The sequence below is a fragment of the Lepidochelys kempii genome, chromosome 11 (assembly GCF_965140285.1).
Source record: "Lepidochelys kempii isolate rLepKem1 chromosome 11, rLepKem1.hap1, whole genome shotgun sequence".
Classification (NCBI taxonomy): Eukaryota; Metazoa; Chordata; order Testudines; family Cheloniidae; genus Lepidochelys; species Lepidochelys kempii.
The window spans coordinates 60,328,101-60,353,963 of record NC_136390.1 but is presented as its reverse complement, the minus strand read 5'-3'; the positions used below and the strand labels follow the sequence as shown (position 1 = coordinate 60,353,963).

General features: G+C 41.8%; 1 long non-coding RNA gene across 3 annotated transcripts in view; it reads left to right on the top strand.

Annotated features, from left to right (window-relative positions):
* The window catches only part of LOC144929133 (uncharacterized), a 69,096-nt gene that overhangs the window by 13,970 nt on the left and 29,263 nt on the right, over positions 1–25,863 (top strand). For 2 of the 3 annotated variants that reach the window (XR_013634440.1, XR_013634439.1), the window contains exons 2-6: positions 12,112–12,183; positions 12,272–12,362; positions 13,484–13,618; positions 15,467–15,578; positions 18,435–18,577. This is a non-coding gene — a long non-coding RNA (uncharacterized LOC144929133). Of the gene's footprint in view, positions 1–12,111; positions 12,184–12,271; positions 12,363–13,483; positions 13,619–15,466; positions 15,579–18,434; positions 24,628–25,863 lie in introns of those variants that run through there. The other variant, XR_013634438.1, reaches the window with a different exon arrangement.

Sequence of the window (25,863 nt, the reverse complement as noted above, 5' to 3'; positions counted from 1 at the left end):
CCATAAGAAGACACCCAGAGGAAAGCTGTACATACTGACTTTCATGGATTTTTTTTGGCTGGAAGCAGTAGCTCTAAGCAACACCAGGGCTAAGAGCGCCAGCCAGGCATTGACAGACATTTTTGCCAGGGAAGGTTGGCCCTCCAACATCCTTAAAGATTCGGGAATTAATTTCCTGGCAAGGAACCATGAAACGTCTTTGGGAAGCTCATGGGGTAAACCACTTGGTTGCCACCCTTTACCGCCATCAAACAAATGGCCTAGTAGAAAAGTTTAATGGGACTTCGGGGGCCATGATACGTAAATTCGTAAATGAGCACTCCAATGATTAGGACCTCGCGTTGCAGCAGTTGCTTTGCCTACAGGGCTGTACCACATCCCAGTTTGGGATTGTCAGCTTTTGAACTCATTTATGGCCATGAAGTTAAGGGGCCATTACAGTTGGTAAAGCAGCAATGGGAGTAGGTTACATTTTCTCCAGAAACTAACATTTTGGACTTTGTAATTAACCTGCAAATCACCCTCAAACCCCCTTGCCCTAGAAAGCCTACAGGATGCTCAACAAGAGCAAAATGCATACTGAGCCCCTCAACTTCTTCCCTAGACCTATGTAATCTCCCTTCTCAGGGGACTCAACCACTTCACCTGTGGGCTGGTAGAGCAGAGAAGGGCAGGAGGAGATCTAGGCCCACCCACTACACTGGGTCCCAACCCAGGGACCCTACAAATAGCAGCCACCTGCTGCATCCCTTTAACTAGTTGCTGCTACTGTTCCTTAGGCTACTTCTCCATAGCCCCAGCATGTTCAGCTTTACATTTACCTTGGGCTGAAGTCTTGCTTGAGTCCCAGCAGCCAACCAAGAGCATCAGTCTTACTCCTCTGGCTCCAGCCAGCAACTGAACTTCTCAGCTCCGGCAGCTCCTTTTATATGAGCCTGCTGGGCTCTGATTAGCTGCTTACCACTCAGCCTCTCTAAGCACCTTGGAGGACTCACCTGGGGTGGGGTAGGGTAGGACTGTGAGGGTAAACAGTGAGTTGGCAAAATTTGCAAATGGTACAAAACTACACAGTCCGCCTGGGACTTAATTATCTTGAGAAGAGCTACAGAAGGATTTCTCAAAACAAGGTGATTGGGCAACAAAATGGCAGATGAAATTCAGTGTTGATAAATGCAAAGTAATGCACATTGGAAAACATAATCCCAACTATGCATATAAAATGATGGGGTCTAAATTAGCTGTTACCACTCAAGAAAGAGATCTTGGGGTCATTGTGGATAGTTCTCTGAAAACTTTCACTCAATGTGCAGTGGCAGTCAAAAAAGCGAATAGAATGTTGGGAATCCTAAAGGGCTAGATAAGACAAAATATCATATTGCCTCTTTATAAATCCATGGTACACCTACATCTTGAATATTGTGTGTAGATGTGGTCACCCCATCTCAAAAAAGATATATTGGACTTGGAAAAGGTTCAGAAAAGGGCAACAAAAATGATTAGATTAAAGACTGGGACTTTTCAGCTTGGAAAAGAGATGACTAAGGGGAGATATGATAGAGGTCCAATCATAACTGGTGTGAAGAAAGTAAATAAGGAAGTGTTTACTCCTCATAACACAAGAACTAGCGGTCACCAAATGAAATTAATAGGCTGCAGGTTTAAAACTAACAAAAGGAAGTATTTTTTTTCACACAACACACAGTCAACCTGTGGAACTTCTTGCCCGAGGATGTTGTGAAGGCCAAGACTATAACAGGGTTCAAAAAAGAACTAGATAAATTCATGGAGGATAGGTTCATCCAGTGTTTTCCCCAGGAATTGAAATTGGAGGGGTGGGGGAAAGGTGTTCAAATTTACAAGGTGGGGGTCAGGGCCAATGAGGGGTGAGACTGCGAGGGTGAAGGTGGGCTGTATGGCACCATAGTAAAAACTGAAAAATGTTTCATGACCATTTTATTAGATTTTAAAATCATCACACAAATTAAAGTGGCTACTCACGCCTTTTATGAAGCACTACATCCTTCTTTGTTTCTTGTTATAATTTTGCACAACTCTGTTAATGAACTTCTTGAATGCAATGTATTCATCTTTGCTGGCTTCTCGTGTGTCCGGTACTTCCATTCCTTCAATTGATATGCTCATTAATTCATTCACATGATCAGGCAGAAGGTGACTTCTTTCAAAACACAAAATTCTATTCAATGATGAAAAAGAATGCTCAACTGGTAGATGTTGTGACTGGAGTAGCAAGAGATTAATTCCTACTTCTTTCAGCCCAGGAAACATAGCATAAAGATCATGTCGAGCCACTAGTGATGATAAAAAAAGAAGTTGAAGTCAAATCTTCATTCATTCATTGTATGATATTCCACTTTGTGTTCAAATTTTCTATTATGTCCTGAGCATATGGCAGCCCCATTGCTGGTACTGCCTCACTCCACTCAACTGTCGGGGTTTTATAAGACAGGGATCTCTGTAAAAGCTAAGTAGAGGTTGAGTAGAATCTAGAAGTTGCTGTTGTAGATTTTTAAGAATCAAGTCTGTGTACTTTTTCAGTTGTCTTAAACACTTCTTGTCCTCTTCACTTAAGGATTCAATATAAATGCCTTCACTCGTCAACTTCTGGACTGAAGTCTTTGCTTCCTCCAGTACTTTTTCAATTGATAGCTCTCTGATTCATCTAAATGTAGCTTCTATTGCTGGACAAAGATCTACTACTGTTGTAGCAGATGCCTGGATGGCATTGTTTAATGACCCAAGTGGTTTCAACAGTAGACTTACAAGAGAGAGAATGGCAGTAGTCTTCTCTGAACGTAGTAGCAAAAGTAATCCACCAGCCTCGCTACTTCGATCCATCCCATCTTGGTAGATACTTTCCAAAGCCAGTAGTAATGGCTGGAGTAATTTTAAGACAACAGGCAAGGATCGCTCATGAGAAAGCCAGAGGGTTTTCCCAGGTTGGGCTAATTTGAACTTCAGTCCCAGTGTATTTTCTATATTTTCCCAGATATTCAGTCTTTTTGGACTCTTGCTGAAAAAAGAATATAATGAAGATATTAAATGTATAGCTTTTTTAATGTCTTTTGAAGAGTCTGCAGCTCGTACTAGCGCTAGTTGGAGTAGATGGCCTCTGCGGTGTGTATAGGAGAGACTAGGGTTACACTTTTCTCTGAGCAAAGCTTGTGCTCCACCATGTCTTCCAGAGAAGTTTGCAGCTCCGTCAAATGCACAAGCAGCCATCTGTTTGGGGTCCCATTGACAAGCATTTAAACTCTAAGATGTGGGTTGTCACAGATGCAGCCAATCTGTCTTCTTTAACTTGAACATCTAGAAATTCATCTACTGGCCTACCACCGACATCAAGATAACGTACACAATGACTTAGTACTTGATGACCATTTGCATTGGTTCATTCATCAGCCATGTATGCAAATTTTTTGAATGTGATGAGAGAGTTCTTCACTTTTTCAACTGTTGAGTCTTTCACTGTTGCACCATATGCTTCTAGCCAGTCAGTTGAGTTTCTTGCAGAAAGATAGTGAGCATTTGCTGGTCTTGTTTGGAACCAGTGTTCAACTTCAGGATGAACAAGTGACAATGTACTTAACATTGGCCTCCAGTTTGTAGTGTGTGGTATCTCTTGCCTAAATAGAAAGTATGATGCCACACATCTTCTGTGTTTTCCACAGTATGCAGCCGATGATGTTTTTATACACACAAACCATGAAAAAATGGGTGTTTATCACTACAAAAGGTTTTCTCTCCCCCCACCCTACTCTCTTGCTGGTAATAGCTTATCTAAAGTGATCACTCTCCTTACAATGTGTATGATTATGATAAACACCCATTTTTTCATGGTTTGTGTGTATAAAAACATGTTCTGTATTTTCCACAGTATGCATCCGATGAAGTGAGCTGTAGCTCACGAAAGCTTATGCTCAAATAAATTGGTTAGTCTCTAAGGTGCCACAAGTACTCCTTTTCTTTTCATTAACACAGGTGTTGTCCTTGGTCAGTGGAGACTCAGAGTTCAGAGGTGCTTTCACATGAGTTCATCTCCCAGCTGGGGGGCAAGAAAGCGCTTTGCTCGTTCTTCCAGCGGCTCATTGTTCGCTCTGGCCACTGTTATTCGTTGTGCCACCGTTCACTCCATTGCTCTGTTGCCAATGGCCCTGCGCAGTCACCTTCTCCTGCCACCTGCCACTGTGACCTCTGCGAGTTGGTCTCTTGAGGTTCCACCCAGCTCTCAGTGATTTCAGCTGAGCTCTCAGTGGGGGAACCTCACTGCTAGAGCAGACTGGGCCATCTCTTCCACAGGAACACTGTCCCACAGCAGGTTTAAGCACTTAGACCTGATTATCAGTAATTTCAGCTGTAGTGGTCACTTAACACAACAAAAGACTATCTATGGAGCGTAATCAGCTCTGTCTTTAAACAGTGGAGAGGGGCAGGTCAAATAGTACTTATGACTCAGGCAGACCATCAAGCAAAACACCTGTCCCCACCCTCTCTCTTGATGCCCTCAATCAGCAGAGGCTAAGTACAGTTCTACTGCCCTTTACTCTCACAATAAGAACAACATTTCTTTATCCCCCGCATTCAAGTGATTTGTAACCCAACCCCAGCCAAAATCTATCGCTTGGGCAATACAGCTCTATTTGCTGGATACCTAGGTAGATTAAGTGTGAATGTAAATACAATCTGGTCCTGAAGCCTTTCCCCCCAGCTCATCACTAGCTGTCAGGGAGAGCTCATTTAGACTTTGTTTACAGATCATAATCTGAAATTATTAGGTTGGCCAGTATAACCAAAATGAATGCTCTGACATTGTCATAAAAAATAACAGCTGTATAAGGAAGCTAGTCTATGTTCATACTTTTCAAATCTATTATACTTTTTCAGATACATGTATTTTATGATACATGTTATATGCTTTTAAAGTGTGCGGAAATTTGAATTGAAATTGAAACATTAATGAACAATCACTAAATTGGCAACACTGCATGTAACTAGTTCACAAAACTGGGGGGCGGGGGGGTTGGGGAAATTCAGGGGATGTAAACACCCCCCCCATGGGGCAGGGGGGGAGTGTAGGGAAATCCCTGGGTCTATCAATGGCTATTAGCCAGGATAGGCAGGGATGGTGGCCCTAGCCTCTGTTTGCCAGAAGCTGGGAATAGGCGATGGATCACTTGATGATTAGCATTGGCTACTGTTGGAAGACAGGATACTGGGTTTGATGGACCTTTGGTCTGACCCAGTATGTCCATGCTTATGAGGCTTCCAGTAGGGGGCCTTTGGGCCTAGTACACCTCTCACGCTTCTGTACCATTCCGCTTGTCTTCACCTAGGAAATTCTACTTCTTTGCCAGTGTTATTTCCCCACTCTTTTACAGCCTGAGAAAGTTTTACTTCCAGAAATATTTGTTTCATTTGGGAGCAAGTTGCTGAAACTTTTTTTTTAAAGCCAAACACACTCCAAGGAGGAGGCAAAAAAAAATTAATAACAATTTCACACAAGATCTCTTACTGCATCTGAAAGACCAGATGGCAAAAGGCACATTGATCAATGCTTGTTTGTAGGATATATGGCAAGGAATAAAGCCACAATTCTGGATAGAAATTTCAGTAAGGGCTATAGCACTCCGCATATTCTAGACCCACCCCAAGAAAAAAATGGCACTGTTCCATGTGGTTGCTATGAGAAACAAAAACAAAGCGTTTAAAAACACTGTTCACTAATTAACAGTTTTGATGGCTTTACTTGCATTATGCCTAGTCAAAGTTCAGCATGTAAAGTCATGTACACAGTCCTAATCAAACAGCATGTACTTCATATATTCATTTGTTAACTGTAATGAATGTGTTACAACAGGATTTTACTCGCACAACTCATGCAAGTGATATAAACAACTAAGCCAGAGATCTCAAACATTTGAGAAGACATTATATGTAGGTTGAAAGATTTTTTTAGAGGCTTTTAAAAATTAAATAAAGTCCTAAGCTGCAAAGTTGAGATCCAAATTCTAACTTTCCCCAAAATTCTAGTTTCTTGCATCTGGGTATTGATTCACGTTCTGGGAGCAAAGTTAGTGGTGGTAGATTTAATTTTAGATCTACCAGTATTACAAGGATCCTGTTAAATACATGTATTGCAAACAGTGCCGAAGAAAAGCTAAATACACAACACTCGTTAGGGTTCTGGACACATGGAAAAAAGGAATTCCACCATGATTTCAACAATTTCCATCCCGCCCTCAACCTCAGCCTGGACCAATCCACACAAGAGATCCACTTCCTGGACATTACGGTGCTAATAAGCAATGGTCACATAAACACCAACCTATACCGGAAACCTACTGACCGCTATTCCTACCTACATGCCTCCAGCTTTCATCCAGACCACACCACACCACACGATCCATCGTCTACAGCCGAGCTCTACGATACAACCGCATTTGCTCCAACCCCTCAAACAGAGACAAACACCTACATGATCTCTATCAAGCATTCTTACAACTACACTACCCACCTGCTGAAGTGAAGAAACAGATTGACAGAGCCAGAAGAGTACCCAGAAGTCACCTACTACAGGACAGGCCCAACAAAGAAAATAACAGAATGCCACTAGCTGTCACTTTTAACCCCCAACTAAAACCTCTCCAGCACATCATCAAGGATCTACAACCTATCTTGAAGGATGACCCATCACTCTCACAGTTCTTGTGAGTCAGGCCAGTCCTTGCTTACAGACAGCCCCCCAACCTGAAGCAAACCACACACCACACAACAGAACCACTAACCCAGGAACCTATCCTTGCAACAAAGCCCGTTGCCAGCTGTGTCCACATATCTATTCAGGGGACACCATCATAGGGCCTAATCACATCAGCCACACTATCAGAGGCTCGTTCACCTGCACATCTACCAATGTGATATATGCCATCATGTACCAGCAATGCCCCTCTGCCATGTACATTGGTCAAACTGGACAGTCTCTATGTAAAAGAATAAATGGACACAAATTAGACATCAAGAATTATAACATTCAAAAACCAGTTGGAGAACGCTTCAATCTGTCCACTACTCAACCTAATGTACACAGAAAATAGCATTGTGCTAAAAAGAAAAAACCTGTTAAAACAGGCAACACTCAAAATAATTTCAAAACACATTACAGCTTTGTCCCAAACCTAAACCAACGGGTTAGGAGGCTACCAAAGATACTGCCTCTTTCCCCATGCAACAGCACAGCCATTATGGTAAGCAATAGAGTTCGAGCTCTTCCAGGTTTAAAGGGATGCTTTAGAAGTCACACTTGTGTCTTAATCTTTTTAACCTGCTATTGTTACAAATAACATCTATGATTGCTGTAATTAAAAGATTAGAGAATTCTAATTCTAATCCAAAAATCAGACTCCACCCCACAACCATTTGACAGAATTTTGCATATAAATCCCCTGTATAGTCAATTCCCCTAGGGGGACTCAGGAGCAGGCATAATATTCAATTACTTTACTTTTTTTTTAGCTGATTAGATTTCATCTTGGTCTCTCTTTTAACAGGAGGGACTGCTAATAAAGCTTTGGACTGTGACGTTTCCTTGATTTTGAAACTTGCACCTAGGTCTGCAAGATCCTCAATTTGTTAACCTTCCAGAAGAGCTGTAAAACTTATTTTTCTTCTTGGCATTTGGGGAGGTGGATGGACTGAAGGATGTGAGATATTTTGATATTATGTGGTTTAACTTATGTAAACGCAAGCTGAGCAATAGATGTGTGCTTGAATATAACTCAAAGTAGATACCATAAATAAAATCCTGTTACAAATTTGAACAAGAAGCACCAGCACATTTACATTATTAAAGTCTTTTAAAAAATATTTTAATATAAAACAGTATCCCAACGCTTTGATCCACTTACCTCCATTTAGATAATGCATGTTTGTCTGGCAAACCCTGTTTTCCCGTGTAACCGTGTTACAAAAGCAGACAGTACTTTCACCTGCAAGCCCACCATATGCAACATATTATTGCCCCTTTTGACCTAAGTAAGTAGTAAAAGTTTGGAGATCTGGGGATGTTCCATTTGGGAGCAGAAATTAGTGATAGTCGTGTATTTCTTTGATGCAGTTTTGTTTATCTACAAAGAATGCAGAAAATCCTGTGTCTCTGAATGCAGAGGAGAATCAAATAACAGGAAATAGCTTTTTTTCTTCACAGTACCAAGCATACTTTTTTCAGCCTGCATCCACACCCCAAAAACCTCTTCCACAGGTTTCTTCATGGGTCAGATCCTGTGCTTTATGCTGCTCCTTCCAGCTGTATGTCTCTCCCAGTCTTTTTTTCTGCCAGTAGCCTTAACCTTGCAGTTTTGTTCATTGAAGAGTAAGTTCATACCTATAATTTCATTGAGGTTTTAACTCAACCCCATAACAAGGTTTCACCCCGCTTATAACAAAGTAATTATTCAGGAAGAGGCACCAGGCTAATTTCTTTAAGAGTCAACACACTACATGTATTTACATGGTTATAGCATACATAATGAAGTCATGATCTGATTTAAGAGACAGCTTTAAAAACAGCCTCATTGTGGGCAAGATTCAGCTATTGAGGAGAATGAGGGACTTGGGTTACTCAAAACTCATCCCTCTGCCTGATAAGAAGCAGCCTAGAAAGCATCTGAAGGGAATGTGGTCCATTTTCCCTTAACTAGAATGAAGCGACTGAAATCTGTTATGGACTTCTGTTTGGGGAGAGGTTCAACAGCAGTAAAAAGATATTATCCACAGGATTCCTGAAGCATACTGATTTTTGGTTTTGAAGTCAGACACTAGCCCCTCTTCAATCTAAACAAAGCACAAGAAAATAAAATATATAAGTTTACCTGTTGCCGACAATGTACTGAATGTTAATTTGTATTTGGAGATAAAAAGTGCATCTTCCAATTTTAAACATGGGGCATAGCCATGAGCAAGCAAATTATTTTTCCTTAAGTGTATTTGGGAAAGTTTAAGATTTTTAAAGCCTAGTCACATGGCTTATTATAGCAGCACAATTGAAGTGGGACCCATATTATATGGAGATGTAAAGTGTGTTTCTCTAGTTCCACTGTCAAGACAGAAGACTCCATTTGAATAAGGAGAGAGAACGCTTTATAAGTGGCACTTACTGTGGCTGCTATTAAAAGTTATCCATACCATGAGTATATTTAGAATAGGAAATAACCATGGCAGCTCAGATATCATCCAATTACCATACTGTGGTGATAAATGACCTATAAATGATTAATAGCAGATGGCTATACAGATGCTTGTGTTTTAGAGAATGTCGTAAAAACATGGTCCTTGCCCTCAAGAGTTCACAGTCTTGTTTTGTTGGTTGTTATATAACATTAAAGGGAGTATGAAATACAAATCAATATGGCCTCTACACATTATAAAGGAAGAGATTTTGGAATAGTTTTGGTTGTATAGGTACTAATCCTCTAGTTGGACAAACCAATTAGCTCTATTTGAGTAGACTCTAGCAGAAGGAGGGTGGAGTTCTTGTCTCTGGGAAAAGATCTGCTTAGAAATACTTGGTGGAGATCAAACTGAAATTTCCTACCACAAAGTTATAGTTGTGTCTTTATGTAGTTTGGTAAAGTCTCAGCCTGACATTAGGATTGCCTCAATATGTATCGTTTCCTTTTCACCATCTTGCTGAGTAGAAGCCCACTAATTTTGAACTGCACTGCCATGTTGTCTACATTTGTTGTCAGAAATTCCCTGTAGATTCATCTTGGAGGGGGACAGTTTGATCTTTTGAGAGTTTCCAACGCAATCTACGGGGATTTAGAAACTTCTCTTCCACTACTGATAACAGCATTTATACCATACGCTGTTCAGATGTGGCATCTAATGTGCTCTTTCCTGCTATGTAATTCTCCTTTAACATGACTTATACCACTGCTGCAGCAGAGATGGACAACTACAGGACTCTTTTCATGGACAGAAAAGAAAATTCTACTGCTGGAAACTTATTCATGTTAGTTTGTTCATGTTGCTAGAAGCTAAAAAACTAGAAGACACAGGCATCTAGGCCCAGGTACTTAAATACCTTTGAGGATCTATCTTGCATTAAATCAATGGGAGTTAGGCATCTAAATACCTTTCAGTACCTGCATCCTAGCGTTTCACAGCAATTGTAAAGGGGGAAAAAGGCTACAGTACTCTGTACTTGGAATATGGAATCAGAGACATCTAGTGGTCAAAGGTAGATAACAGTATAGTTGAATTTTGCGTTGAAATCCTGTATTGCAAGAACGTAGGAAGATGGAAATTACCATATTGGATCAGACCTAAGGATCAGTTTTCTGTCCCTGGCAGTGGCCAGTGCCAGATGCTTCAGAGAAAGATGTAAGAACCCCACAGTGCCAGATAGGGCAATTTCTCTTTTATTAAGTCTCATCCTGCTCTCTTAATAGGTAGAGATTGGCTTAAATCCTGAAGCATGAGGTTTGATAACTATGATAAATCTGGATAGTCTTGTTATCCATATAAATGACCAATCCCTTTTTGAATCATGCTAAGTTCTCGGCTCTATGATATCCGGTGGGAATGAGTTCCACAATTGAATTACCCATTGTGTGAAAAAGTATATTCTTTTACCAATTCAGATTTTGCCACCTTTTAATGTCATTGAATGTCTCCTTGCTCTTGTCAGGTGTGTATCACAGTGTTCACGCAGCTCATTTATGTTCTCTAAGGTGTGGGACCAGACTTCAAGGAAGCTCCATAAGCTGAAGCTTCTACAGGAGCTGGTAGAAGTCAGTGGATTGGAGCAATTTGGGGCTGCTAGGCGGCAAAGTCTCTTGAATGAGGGCTCTGTAGTGATCACACCTAGAACTTAGTGCCCAGTTGTGGCTAGCTCAGTAACGGAGATATTGGCAAAGTGGAAAGAGTCCAGAGAATGAAAAGCATTAGGGAGAGGGAGAGATGGACAAGTGAGAAGAAAGCTAAATAAGTGTAGCTAACCAAAAACATGACACTTCAAACATCTGAAGGGTGTAAGCACCAAAAGTAGTTCCAGGGGATAGAGCTAGGAACAATGGGGTGCAAGAGGAGCATTTCCCTAAGTGCTGGGTTTTCCTGTCGGGGAAGGGACTATAACTACATTATGTATCTGTTAACGTGAACAAAAGAGCCCAGATTCTTCCTTCCACTGACACACTGAGTAAACTCAGGGTCTTAACATCAAAGATCTACAGATTCTGTCCCCTTTGCTGCGTACTTCTCTCCTGAAGGCAGGACTGGGAACAGAACAGACTGGCCAGGGGATATGGCCACCCACTCTCTCAGAAGGTTGAGATATCAGACTCCACAGTCCCCCAGGGAGCAGTAGGGTGAGTACACGCACTACAGCCATGTACTGCTCATTGGTTCTTCCAAGCAGCGGCACTACAGCTGGCTTTTAGCTCCGCTGCCATTGTCTTTTCCCCACCCATCCAATGGGGCGGGTCACAGAGATGTTGCTGAGGAGCAGGGAAGGCTGGCTGGCAAATTCTTACATGGAGAAAGTGGAGATGCTGCCACATGAGCCAAACCAGCCCAGGAGCGGTAGAGGTGCCCTAAAAGTGTGGGAGCCACAGATGCCGAAACTGTGGCCCCACCCCTCTGTGCTGCCTCCAAGGCCTCACCCCTTCTCCCCAAGCCCTCACGCTGCCCATTCCCCCATGACCCCGCCCTTGCACTGCCTCTTCCTCCCAAGACCTCGCCTCCCACTCGCTCCTCTCTGCTCCCGCCCCCCATCGCTCGCCCTTTTGACTGGTAAAAAGTGGGAGGGCCATGGCCCTCTGGCCTCCCCTGTTCCAGCATCCTTGAAACCAGCCACAATTAATAGGCACAGTACTAGGCAGTAAATAACCAGAGTGACTTGCACTCTCTTGCAGCATATCTCCCAGCTCTGCAGCACTGGAGCAGCTAGCTTCTCCAGAGTGTGGCTAGAAGTCTGAGCTGCAGGGAAGGTATCAAGAACTCCAGGATTGTCTGGCTATTTTCATGGTCACTCTCCACAATTTGCAGTTTGTTGCAATGCTCTAAGCCCTTAATTGCTAACTCTGTGTCTTACAGTTCTCAGAGCATCTCCCTGTGGTGTGGCACTTCTGGTTCTCTGCTGTCCGGGGGAAAGGCTGGTTTAGAAAGGTACATTTCCTAAAAGACGTACGAGAGTGGCCCTTAAAAAGTGACACTCAGCTGTGTGACTAATTCCACTGCCCGTCCCCTCTTTTAGGTGTTCCTGGCGGAATACAGGCCTCTGAGGAAAATGGTGACTCTGAAAACGATGGAGAGGTCAGAGCTACGGGATGGGACCTCACAGAAAGGTGAGTGGGAAGTAAGTCAGGGGCTGTGATGCATGAAAGTACAGCCATTTGCCTTAAACAGAAACGAGGGGCCACAAGTAAATCCCATTTCTAAGCCTTACGGAAGCATTGGATAGGGCCCAGCATAGACTTCATTACGGGCTGGAGCATCCAGCTTACTCAAAAGTGGCTAATGAAAGAAGCTGCATGTTCTACATTGTCCTGTTGGATGCGTGAAGCAGAAGGACCCAGCCTGGTTACAAGAGTAACTGAAGCTTCAAGTGGCTCTTGCTGCCCTTAGAAATGCTGGAGGGAATTTACCCTCCTCCTGACTATACCATTGGCTCTGATCTTGTTTTGTGTTTGCAACCTGATGTCACAGAAGTTGATACTAGAAGCTATCAGTCAAGAGAAGATACTCATATTTGATCCAGCTTTTCATGTGCTTCCAAGCCACAGGCCATCTGTGCTTTGCCTTAGAGTACCTTCTGCCAGGTGCAGTCCTCTCTGGGCTTAAATCTTTGTCTAGGAGTTTGAAACTTTGACAGATCTATAAGCTTTCCTCTGCATGAAATCTCGGGTCTGATCCTGCTTCCACTGGAACCTCACTGACAATCTGCCAAGAGTGAGTCCCTCATTGACACCATTGGGAGCAGGACAGCATCTAGAGAGACATTTTCAAAGTCTTCTCCCCCTCCCCCAAAACAAAAGTTTCTTTCCAACAGGTCTTGCACCGGAGGGAGGCTCTGGGGAGGGCATAGCAGAGAATGGGGCTGCTGCCCAGCCACTCTCTTTTCCATGTCACGGAGCAAGGCCACCTCCCTTCCTGCCACAGATCCTGCCCCAACTGTCACAGAACACTGACCTCATGGAGACAGGGGTGGGACCCTGGAAGTATCAGATTCTTTTCTTGCTGTGACAGCAGGAAAAGCCTGTCCTGCCCATAGAGAATCCTGGAGGGAAGAGGGAGGAGTTGGGAACAATCAGGATGCAAGTTTAAAGAGAAAATCCTAACTGAGGGCGGGACCGTAAGTTGTTCTCCTATCAGTTCCAGCAGCATCTCTGTAGTGTGGGGCTCAGCTCATCCATGGCCCCACTGCAGAGCTATCACTTGGTCCTTTTCCATTTCACCTTGATTTCAGAGACCTCAGATTACTTAGGCTGCTGCTGGACATGGATGGGTTTGTGAAGATGACCATTTTAGCCTCTGCAAAGAAAGTGTCTGATTGTTCACTTGGGTCGCTCTGCTGCCATCTCAGGGCATGGACACTTGCCAGGTGCATTTTCCATATAATTTAATTTCATTACTCTGTTTGATATTTCTAACCATTGTTTCATCAGTGTCACAGATCTGAAATATTCCAACAGGATTTTCAGCCAGAACAGATGCAAAAATAACAATAACTGATTGATAAAGAAGACATTTACAGTCACACTGTAGGGCATAAATACCAGGGATCCCCTAGAAAGCGGCATTGTCTAGGGCAGAGGTGGGCAAACTACAGCCTGCTGGCCCCTCTGACGCAGTTCTTGAGCTCCTGGCCAGGAAGGCTAGCCCCCGGTCTCTCCCCTGCTGTCCCCCGTCCCGTGCAGCCACGCGGGCAGCTCAGCTGGCTCTGGCTGGGCGGTGAGCTCCTGCCACTCTGAGCTGCATGGTAAGGGGGCAGGGATCGGCGGGGGTTGGATAAGGGGGCAGGAGGTCCCAGGGGGCAGTCAGGGGACAGGGAGCAGTTTGATAGGCGTGGGAGTCCCCGGGGGGCTTGTCAGGAGGCGGGGGTGGAAATAGGGGTCGGGGCAGTCAGGGGACGGGGAGGGTTGGATAGGGGGTGGGATCCCGGGGGGGGCCTGTCAGGGGCAGGGGTGTGGATAGGGATCAGAGGGGCAGTCAGGTGACAAGGAGCTGGGGGGTTGGATGGGTCAGGGGTTCTGGAGGGGGCGGTCAGGGGACAGGGGGTTGGCTAGGTGTGGGAGTCCCAGAGGGCCTGTCGGGGGGTAGGATAGGGAGTGGGGTCCCAGGGGGCAGTTGGGGCGAGGGGTCCCGGGAAGGGATGGTCAGGGGACAAGGAGTGGGGGGGTTGGATGGGTCAGGGGTTCTGAGGGGGGCAGTCAGAGAGTGGGAAGGGGCGGATAGGGGGCAGGGGCTAGGCACAGCCTTCCCTACCCGACCCTCCATACACCCTCGCACCCTGATGTGGCCCTCGGGCCAAAACGTTTGCCCACCCCTGGTCTAGGGGTTCTTGGGGGTGTCCTCCTCTCCCTAGGGAATATTGCTGAAGAGCCCCAGAGAGGGTTGGAAGGATTTTTGTTTCTGCTAAAGATATTTTCCGACTGTTAGTTTGGGACAGTTGGGACCCCAGAAGGGGTGAACTACAGATGTGACCTGCTCGGAGGGCCGTGTTACCAGGGAGAGAAACCGCTAGAGCACTGGCGCAACCATTGACAAGGGGTGCTAGTCTAGACAGAGAGCTGTGCAGCCCGCTTGGCCATGAGAAGGCGACTAGCCATGACTGGACTTGATTACACCAGTGAATGAAAAAATACATTATTCATCCTGCTCTTGCTATGATTTCTGTGGAATCTGGGCTCCTGACTGCTCTTGGATTGGTGGAAGGATCACCAGCTCTGGCTCCAAGTGTTTATAACTCAGGTCACATGGCAGTAGTTGAGTTTAGGTGCTATTGGAGGCTTCCTCATCTGCAGTCCATTCCGGACCCCACAGGGTGCAGTTTGTGGTGCCCTTGGCCTGAGAAGAGCAGAGTGAGTGCACCAGTGAATGTGTATGCACTATGAAGACAATAAGGCAGTTTCCTCTCACAACATCACTTTCTAGTGGTGGCCCCCTTGTTCTTGCACAGCATTGCCCAGTTCATGGCTGCATTCCACTGTTCAGCTATATTGAGCCAATGAGGATTGCTGTCCAACTGCTTCAGACTCCCACCTGGGTTTGGAAACACAGCAAATACAGGCAAATGGCAGTCTAGCAGCTACTGGTACTGTGTGCCCACTCTCTACCAACACATCTTGATTTAAATAAGAAAAGTAATAGGGGCTAGAGGACAAGGTCTCAGATCGGTATGGTCTTATGTAGTGCATCATGGAACCAGATCTCGTTGTTACCCTTGCAGGTATAGAAGAGCAAGAAACTCCAAACAAGCTACCTTCAGCCTGGAGAAAGAAGGGAAGGACAGGTTGTCTCATCCTCCCTGGTAGTGCACTACTGCCCCAGAGACGATTCAGGTGATACAAAGTAGAGTAAACCTAACCCAACAGAGCCTGAGTGAGGTTGGGCATCAAGATCTGCCTGGGAGATAACTCAGTCTGATTTTGACATCCTGGGGATGACCCCCTCTAAATTTCTGGCCAGAAATTTGGAATAACCAAAGAATAGATAGACATACCCCAGAAAATCCAGCTTGGGTCTTGTACCGTGTCCTCAGCTTCCACTGCCCTTCTGTGGTTTAAATGTCAGGGAGGTGTTCTGCACTTATTAATGTAAGATATCTCCTTGCCTTTCCACATGCTGAGAGTGCAACAGAGCACGACACTCTGCTTTCTCTCTTTCATGGAGACTTTGACTCTAGACTGTGTATTTCACAGTCAAGATAACATCAGAGCGTGAGTCAAAGTGCCTTTAAAAAATTATATTTTTATTTGGGGGTAGAAAACAGACCCAAATACAGAATTGCAGAGAAGCAAATATGAAATAAAAGTCAATGGTCTGCAATAACTATTCACGTACAGACCAAAACAAAAATGGTAACAATTTCTCTCACACTCTTAACATGAGCAAAGCACAACAGGCTTTGTAGTTTCAATGTGTAGCTTAGATTCAGTCAAATTAACAAAAGCACAGTAGCAAGATAATAAGATTTGTTTTATGCTTCATGGCAATGTGATTTAGAAGTAAGTTTCCAGACTTTTCCCACATCAATAATTATTTTAATATCCAGCTTGCCATTTTCCATGTCCCTTTTATGTGAAGGATCCAGAGGCTTCAGAAAGGATTAGATGTATGTGAACAACAGGAATAGCTAAAATTATACTAGGAAATATTAATAAACTAAACATGGAGTTCAGAGGGCATTAAACCCTCAAGCTTCAGGCACAAGGTAACTGCTGCTGGAACTTGGGAGCAAACTTTTCCCCCTAGATGCAGGTTATCTCATAACTCCTTATTGCAGTAGTTCCTTCCTCTAAAACAGATTTCTTCCTCTGAAGCAGTAGTTACTAGTCACTATTGGACACAGAACATGGCACTAGATGGACTGTCCTATATGGCAGCACCTGTGCTGCTCCAGTAGTAACATGTTTGCAGCCTTCATTTTGGTTCTCACATTTGGGCTTTGGCAGGTTAAGAGGTTTATGCCAAGTATCAACATGGGGTGTGCAGTGCATGTTGGCTCTCCCCCCATGGCATTCAATGTGTGCTGCCTCCTATGCAAGGTATTCTGGGTTACAGCCGCACTTTCTACTCTAGCCTGCAGAGGCAGACACACCTTGGGCCATAAGGAGAATCATTGCTTTATATGGGAAATAATGAGACCCTCTCTCTCTCAGGTACATATATGGCCTCCATTACCATCAATCTCAGCACCTCACCGTATTTAATGTGTTTATCTCTCAATGGTGTTATCCTCATTTTGAAAATGGGGGACCTAAAGACAAGTGACTTGTCCAAGGTCACACAGGAAGTCTGTGGTAAAACAGAGACTTGAGCCCAGGTCTCAGAAGTCGTACGCAAGTGCCCTAACCAGTGGGACGTTCTTCCCTTCCTCTAAAAAGTTTAATTATATCTGCTATAGGATAAACTCCCAACTACAACTGATTTTGCTTTGGTGGTAGACTTTGGAGCTAAAAGATTAGATTCATGCACTCAGTCCAAGTTCAGCACAGTGTAAACACTTTTGGCCAAATCCAACTGATAAATGATGAACTTCCTATTTATGGGTGATGGGAAAAGATTCTAGTTTTAATCTGAAATCATTTGAACGCATTTGTTCTTTTTTGTTTGGTTAGTACTTAATACATGCAATACTGCACACTTCCTCTGGGCAGGATCAAGACCAAAACGTCTACAACGGTCACATGATTTAGCCAGTACGATTTTACCTACCTCCCCCTCCACAGTAGTGGCCTTGCTCTTGTACCTAGGAACAGCTTACGCTAATAAGAGTTAATGATACTGTCACAAACTCACAAAAGTCCACACTTTTTGTCATGAATATGATCTTTAATAAATGGAATAATGCACCGTTTTACAGCAAGCCTTTTAAACCTAAAGAATAGTCTTTAAATGTTCTTATCCCTGTGTTTGTATCAATACAATCTTTTTATTTAGGTTCATATGTAACAAAGCATTTTCTTACAAGTATTCATAGAAAACTCTGTAGTGGCTTATCGATGTCAGCTTTCATAGTGGCATCCACAGATGATTAAAAAAGGAAAAGTAATTAGCTTTTAAGAGTTCATACTCACACTGTTTCATAAAACACAACTTATACAGCATAGCGAGGTACTGGGCAGCTTATACAAAAGGAAAATAACAAAGTAACTATTTATAAATTCATACATGATATTTCATCTGTAATTTGAGAGAAAAAAACCCAACAATACCCATTAGCAAAAGGGTTCTGATGATACTCCAAAATTACTATTTCCCCCAGAAAAGCTCATTCAGAAATTAATGCTCTCTAGGGTTATAGTTTTCCTTTCTTTCATAAGGAGAACAGCAGTTTCACATCTCCACACTTCAGCTTCTGCAAAACACCAAACCCTACGAATCAGGGTTTGGCCATTGTCCTTGTATATTGTGGAAAAAAAGTAACCAGCAACAATTGTGAGGTAAGATTCCAGCATATATAAATGTGAATACAACATATTTTCCTTTAAGGACAAGAAGCAGACAAGAAAAAATTCGTACAAAAATCTTTTAAAATATATTTCGTGTGTGTGCGTGCGAGAGAGAGAGAGAGCAATAAAAGCCACAAACCAGGAAAATAAGTGACAAATGAAGTCAGTATTAACTTGGCCTTACCTGCTTTCCTCACAACCTTAATGTTAATTGATCCCATTAACTATTTCCTTTCCTTTCAGAGGTGACCAAACATGCATGTGGGAGCCTAAAACATACTACGATTAGGCTGCAGACTACATCATCACCAAGTTCTGAACAAACAAGATTGAATCTAGTGCTCCAGAAAGAAATCTTGAAAATTACTACTCTGCCTGAAAAACGAGTAAGTAAACTGTGAAAAGCTAACTTTTGGAAGCCCCCCGAACTACTAAACTATAAAGAAAGGAGCTAGTTTCTATCTTTAACAAAATGGCAAAAGTGTGGGAATGCCTACGACTTTTCATTGTAAATTGTAAAATAGCCAATTAGCCACCCCTACAACTCTGCCCCTGGTCCCCAAACTCATGGATTAATTTCCCAAGAGAATGGAAGAGATTTGAAGGAGCTTTTCCAAACCTAGGCCAATTACTGAATTTATTGAAACATGGATTATGTATCGAAATTAACTAGAATGGCACCTTTGGAATCACTGTCAACTTCAGATTATTACAGGTCAACAGTTCATTGGGTTCTATTTTATTTTGCAATTATGTAAATTAAACCACTTGAGCTACAGAGTAAGATTATTTAAAATGGCATTGGCATGTACAATAAAGTAAAACATGTTTAAATATGAATCCTGGACAATGGCTGTGACTACATCAGAGCCCAGATCTCTAAAAAGGAACCTTATAGTTAATGAGAAACAGGCTCTTTATCTTAAAATGTCCTGCCAGTGCTACCACTGGTGCAGCTCCGCTGTCATGGCTGGACTAGCGTGGACCTGCTGCTGCAGCTTTCGTTAGAATGTTAGCTAACCCTGCTCAAAATGCCAGCACCCAGAAGTGGCCCGTGTACGTTAGCATTCCCGCTATTGGCACTATACCAGTAGTAACAATGATGAGAAATTATAAAAGGGGGAAAAATCTACTGTAAAGAAGGCCAGGGGACCTGATCTTGCTTCCACTGAAATCAGTGGCAAGACTCCCACTGACTTTAGTGGAAATTGAATCAAGTCCTAACTGATTAGATACAAACTATTTCTCAGATAAAGTTATACCAAATAGAATTCCCATTCTGATTCCCAGGAGAGCCAAAAGCTTGATCCTGCCAAAAGTCATTGAAAGTTTTATCACTGACTTCAGCGAGAGCCGAAGGAAGCCCAAAATGTTACATCTGTTTAATTATTATTTTACACCAAAACTAAACTACATTTTAAAAATTAAAAACACAAAACCAAAACCAAACAGATATATTCCTGACCTGAAGCTTTGTATAACTTCTAACCCATGAAGAGAATTTTTTTCAGTAGATTTAGGGCCCTGTGAAAAATTGGATTTATATTGGAAGTGCACACATAACCTTAGCTATAACATCACAAAGGTCTTGTAAAAGAAAATGCCAAATATTACTCTTTAAATATCTTAGATTTATTTCAGACTAATTTTAATGTTTAAAAAAAACCCCAACAACCTTTAATTATTCAGCTTCAAATGCATTTCGTATCAACTGTATTCCCCGTTTTTTACCTTTCTTCAAAGTACACACAGTCCAGGCATAGTCAGTGACCAGGTTCCATTCGGAGGGATATTAAGTATTTGGGAGGAATTGTATTCGTTTCATAGTTGTAGTCCAATTTCTATTGCAATATGGAAAAGACGCAACTTAAACATGGCCTGTGAAAAAGTCTGCCTGTTTGATCAGGACATTATATGTGCCTATTTCATACCTAACACATAGTATTTAAAAATGGAATTAATGCAGAACACATATGCATCTAAATACATACACAACTATTTCAAAGACAAAAATGTGTTATGGCTCCCTTGCAGTATGTCTAGCTTTTGCGGTAAGAAAGGGTTAAAAAGTAATGCATACAAAATGTAATGAGCAGCTGAGAAATGCAAGTGATGAGCTGCGCACCTGAGTGCAAATTCCACAATCTGACTTTAGAGAAAGTGCTGAAGGATCTACAGCCCAGTTTTCATAGGCTAATGAGATAGCTATCTGCGGGTGAATGTTTTGTTAGATTGTTACAGATGAGTTCTGACATCTGGATAAGGACACAGCCTACAAATTTAATCTGTACTATAGGTTGTTTTAATCTTGTTTTTTCCTTTATCATTTTCTCTGTGGTAGCAATAAGGAACTATTATTTGGTGCAAGTACATAGACGCCAATTCTGTGGGTGCTCCGGGCCTCAAGCTCCCATGGAAAAAAAATATGGGATGCTCAGCATCCACCAGCCACACTGGTTCCAGCCCTGGGGCTGGCTGCTGACCAGCTCTCAGGCTGGCCCCTGGTGCTAGGAGAGGGAGGGGCAGAGAGGAGGGAGCGGCGGTTGGGGCAGCCTCAGGAGAGGGAATGGAGAGGAGTGAGCAGCGGGGGGTGTTAGGAGAGGGGTGAAGGTGGAGCCTCAGGGGAGGGTGCGGAGCAGGGGGTGGAGCACCCACCGGGAAAAACAAAAGTTAGTGCCTGTGTGCATGTATAATTCACAGCATAACGTAAAACACTTTTCCTGTACTGATTTACATGTATGAATTTTACTCATGACAGATGTTCAGGTTACAACTTCTGTGTTTATAGCTGGCCCATGGTTTACGAACTCTTTTTATATGTACCAAAAAAGGTGGGAAGCAAATTTCATTATGGATAAAGGGTCGAATCCTAAGAGGTGCTAAGCACCCGTAACTACAGATTATATAGATCACAATCATGGTCTGGAAGCTGTGAATGTAAATCTATATTCAAAAATCAAATAACGTAAAAGATAACATAAAAATACACTATTCTGACATGTTTTGGCAGTAAAACACACAGCATATATACTATTTCCAGAAAGACTATGCTGTGTAGATAATGATTAAGGGACAAAATAGCTGTGATGTTTTCATTTTTTATCACATTAGAAAATGACTATCTGAATATATTTCCATGAGTGTTACACTAGTGGAATATGTATATTTTTCATTTTTCTCTCTCAAAAGTACTTTAGCAATGTCATTAGAACACATGGAGGGGTCCAGCAAACTGAATGGGCCCTGAAACTATGCAGCATATATATTATGTACATAAGATGTATCTGCTGAGTAAGAATATATTACTTATCAAATTTTGTTTGATAATCTCTTCCATAGATGTCTATGTTCGTGTCTTTTTATATATCTTTTCCTGTAGCATTCAGGATTAAAGAGCTTTTCTGGAGTAAGTTGTTGGGAGAGAGGATATTTACTTTCTAAACAACTCCATATCAAACATTTTTCAGTTTATCCCTGAAACCTGCCAACATCCCTCTCACTTTTGTTTCTGCCCCAATAGACTTTGAAAAAATAACAAAACTGTGTTGCCACTAAAACCAGGTAATTTTCTAGATGTGAACGAATGACAGAAAAAACTGTGAAGTGAACTATTATATTAACGAAACATAATACAGACAAAATCTGTGTTTTTTACAATGAAGTATTCCCAGGGTTGGAAGATGATATAATCAGAGTGTATCCTGGTTTTCTTTTAAATTAAGTATTTCTTTACTTTTAGTTCTGCAATTTAAATACACCTGGGAATTGCAAGAGTGGGATTATGTTTTAATTATTTAGCCTGTATGCACACATGCATTTGTGGAGCACTATCTGGAACATTTCCCCTGATTTCCTCATAATCTACTCATAAATCTCTATTTTGGTAAAAAGAAAATAAATCTATCACCATATAGGCATGTCTACACATATGGCTAGAATTCCTATTCTCAAAACTAACTGTGTAATGTTGAACTTCATAGGAGTAGGAAACATGTGAACAGACAACATATTTGCCTGGACAAGTCCTTTAGATTTAATATGTGTGATTTTCTAAAACCAATAAGATTTCTGAGTGGCCTATACATAGATAGGTCACCTATGTTTGTTGTAACATTTTATTTGAATTCCATATTAGAAGTGAACATATAAAATATTTTACCATTGCTTATTTGACATTGGCACAATCCATTGCTATTTACATTATCAGTCTATTGTCATTTTGATATATTTATATTGTCTGCAATATGCATTTAGAAAAATGGTAATTTATCAACTTTCATCATTATCCATCACTGTATTTTTTTAACAAAGAAATAAACTGGACTTTCCATAACTGATTTACTGTACATTAGTTAAAAATAGGTTTGATTTGTAGAATTCTCTCTCTTGTATTTGACTTGACCTTAAGTATGAGTCTCCAAGGTACTTTTGTGAGCTACAATTCAATGTAATTTAATTACAGGAATTGAGTTCTGTGGAAAAGATAAGATGACCTACTGTGAGCAAAACAAGGGCTTTGCTAATTATATATCAGAATTAAGCCATATTTAGTCTTACCTCATCTAACTCTGCAAAATTCGAACATTTTAATATATACCTATCATCTGTTTGGGTTGACCTTTAGAAGTAATAAAGTTGCTCGTTTTGATCTAGAATTCACATTGGGATAAAGTGTACACATTTCTACTATGTTACAAATGATATTTATCTATGATAGACTGATTATACAACAGATACTTTCTGACAATTGTGATTTACCCCAAAGGTTTTCAACAAAATGTTCGAGAAAGACAGGAGAAACGTGAAAGTTATATTTGCTTTAAGGAAGCTTAGGGAAAATTGCAGAATGCCAGAAAGACTTTTCCATCTGGTACAGTGATTTTATTAAAACTTTTGACTGCATCAAGCATAAAAAAGTTTGAATTATTACAAAGGATTGGCCTAAAACAAAAGCTACAAGACCAGTGAAATCAGCCTTGGCAAAAAGCAGCAGTATTTAGAGTAAATAATTTTTCTTTTCCTAGCATGTTTCAACTTAGGCCATGTCGCTGCTGCAGCACATCTGGTGAAGACGCTCTATGCCAACAGGAGAGAGATCTCTCATTGGTATAATAAAACCACCTCTGCGAGCAGCAGAAGCTATGTCAGCATTAAAAGCTCTCCCGCTGACATACCAATGTGCACACGAGTGCTTATGTTGGTGTAACTTATGTCGTACAGGGAGGATGGAATATTTACACCCCTGAGCGACATAAATTTTGCTGGCATAGGCTATAGTGTAGACATAACCTAAGATAAGAGTGTGAGTGTGTAATACAGAGGCTCCTTGGCAAAGGGCCCCTGTTCTTTGCAAACATCTTTCACCTCAGACCTGACAAACCTACTGCACCAAACATGTCTTACAGGATATTTATCCATAAAGAGTAACATAAAAGGTAGCTACAGAAAGCTCATAACTTGTCAAGACTCAATCATTGTGAGATGTATGTATGGATATTTAAGAATTAATGTATTTATACGGAAAGTATGCTTTATGGACTTGGAGTAAAAATTAATCACCGGACCAAGTGTTTTGATGATGTCTCATTCAAGCAAGAGAGTTGTCACTCTTCCCCAGTCAGCTGGCAAGGCAGTGCAAGGGTCTATTATCTAACCTGGCTACATCCCAGAACAGTCAATGGAAAACGGTCAAAGACAATTGCCAACGATTGAAACCACTTGGAGGTGAAAAAGGAATATTACAGCAGGCAGAATATCACCAGGGCTATGACTAAAGACAAAAGAGCAAAAGGCACTCTGGATCCATTCACTGAGGAAACCACTTAAGAAGCAAGTTGCTTTCATGAACATTTAGATCCTGATTCTTGTGACACCAGCCAGCTCAGCAATTGACTGAACCCTGGGGGGAAAGACTACCTTATTATATAGAAAAGGTAGCCATTGATAAGTGTAGACCCAGGTTTGTGTTGTCATAAGTTGTTTCTATCACTTTCTCTCACTTCTAGTTAAATCTTTATTCTTTCTTAAATAAACCTAGTTTTGTTTTCGTATAAGTGCTCACAAGTGCTGCGTAGTTTACAGGTGCAGTGATTTAAGATAAAATGCACGGGTCTGGAATTTCTGTGAGTAGCTAATGTTAGGGGCTGGATAGCGCAGGGGAATAATTCAAAAGGACCCAGGAACTGAGGTGCACCTCTTATTAACCTGCAAGGTGAAGTTAGTGATGGTATAGCTCAGAGAAGAGTGCTCGAGTGGCTGAAAGGCTCATGGTGTCAAGGAGCTGACACCCAGCTACCATAAGAAAGACTCCCTTTTGCTGGAGGCAAGGGGTAACCACTGTGACTCACAGTCCTGGGTGCCCCGAGAACTGTCACAGTGTTTTACAGATGTTTTTTAAAGTAACGCTCTGAAATTATGATAAAGGTTACACTTAAGGCAAAGCAAAAAGTCACTAAACGAGGTGTGAGCAATCTTCATTATGCACATGATACAGTGACTGCTGCAAAAAACAAAGTATTGTACTCCAGAAATTCACACATAGATCCAAAAAGTGTGAAGAATTTCAAGTTAAGGTAAATTCCAACAGGAACAAAAAAAAAAAAAAAAAAAAAAAAAATTCCAACAGGCAATGTTATGACTATCGTGTCAAGAATTCAGATCAGTGTGTAATGCAAGCCAACTGAACATGTGGCAAGTTTTCAATATCTGGGATGTTAGATTGCAGCAGATGGCAAGCAGGAGAAAGAACTGAAACTAAAATGGAGAACATCTTTTAGCAACATAAAGATAAGCAACTGTATTTTTATACATTAGGCTAACAAAGTTGTGCCTAAGAGAAAAGCAGGAGCCTTTATTTGGGTGCAAGGACTGGGCAGTGCTTAAAGAGCTGGAGGCCAAATTCTGCCCTGATTTACACTTCTGCAACTACACTGGGCCAGAGTCTGATTTCAGTTACACCAGTATAATAGCAGAGTAACTCCTCTGAAGTCAATGAAGCAAGCAACTCCTGATTTATACTGGTGTAGCTGACAGCAGAATCTGGCCTACAGCATTTAGGAAGCATGATAAGATGCCAGAGAGAGACAGGAATGCAAACAAGGAAGCTTGGGAAACAGAGTCAGATGTGGAAGGCCATATATTACGTATGGCAGGTAATCATCAGAGGCTCAAGAAGAGAGTTAGAAAAAGTTACGGTATGGGGAAAGATTGTACAAAAGCAATATCAAGGTAATGAATGGTCTTGGAAGGACAGAAAATCAGATTCAGGCAGCTGAAAAAAGGCAAGTTTGGTGGCAAATCTTGGCTGCTAGCATCCTGCCATAGTGATTTGGCACGCTGACTGAATAATTTTTCCACAGTTTTTTAGGTGTTGGGACATGAGCCGTTTTCAGATACAGCTACAAAGCTTTGCTCAGTGCCACACCACACTAGATACTTCAATTTCTTAGCTAATTACTTCTTATTAAATTTATTTCAGCAGGGTAAATAATCACTCTTGAGACAAAGGCCTCATGTGGGTGCAATGTCCAGAAAGGAAGTAATTCTGTTTAAATAGACAAATTCTATTATCCTGGGAAGAAGTTGTGGTCACTCACCTCAAGGGATTAATGGTCACAAATACATGAAGTCAGTGTATGTAGTGTTACATACATTCTATAAAAGATTGAAATCT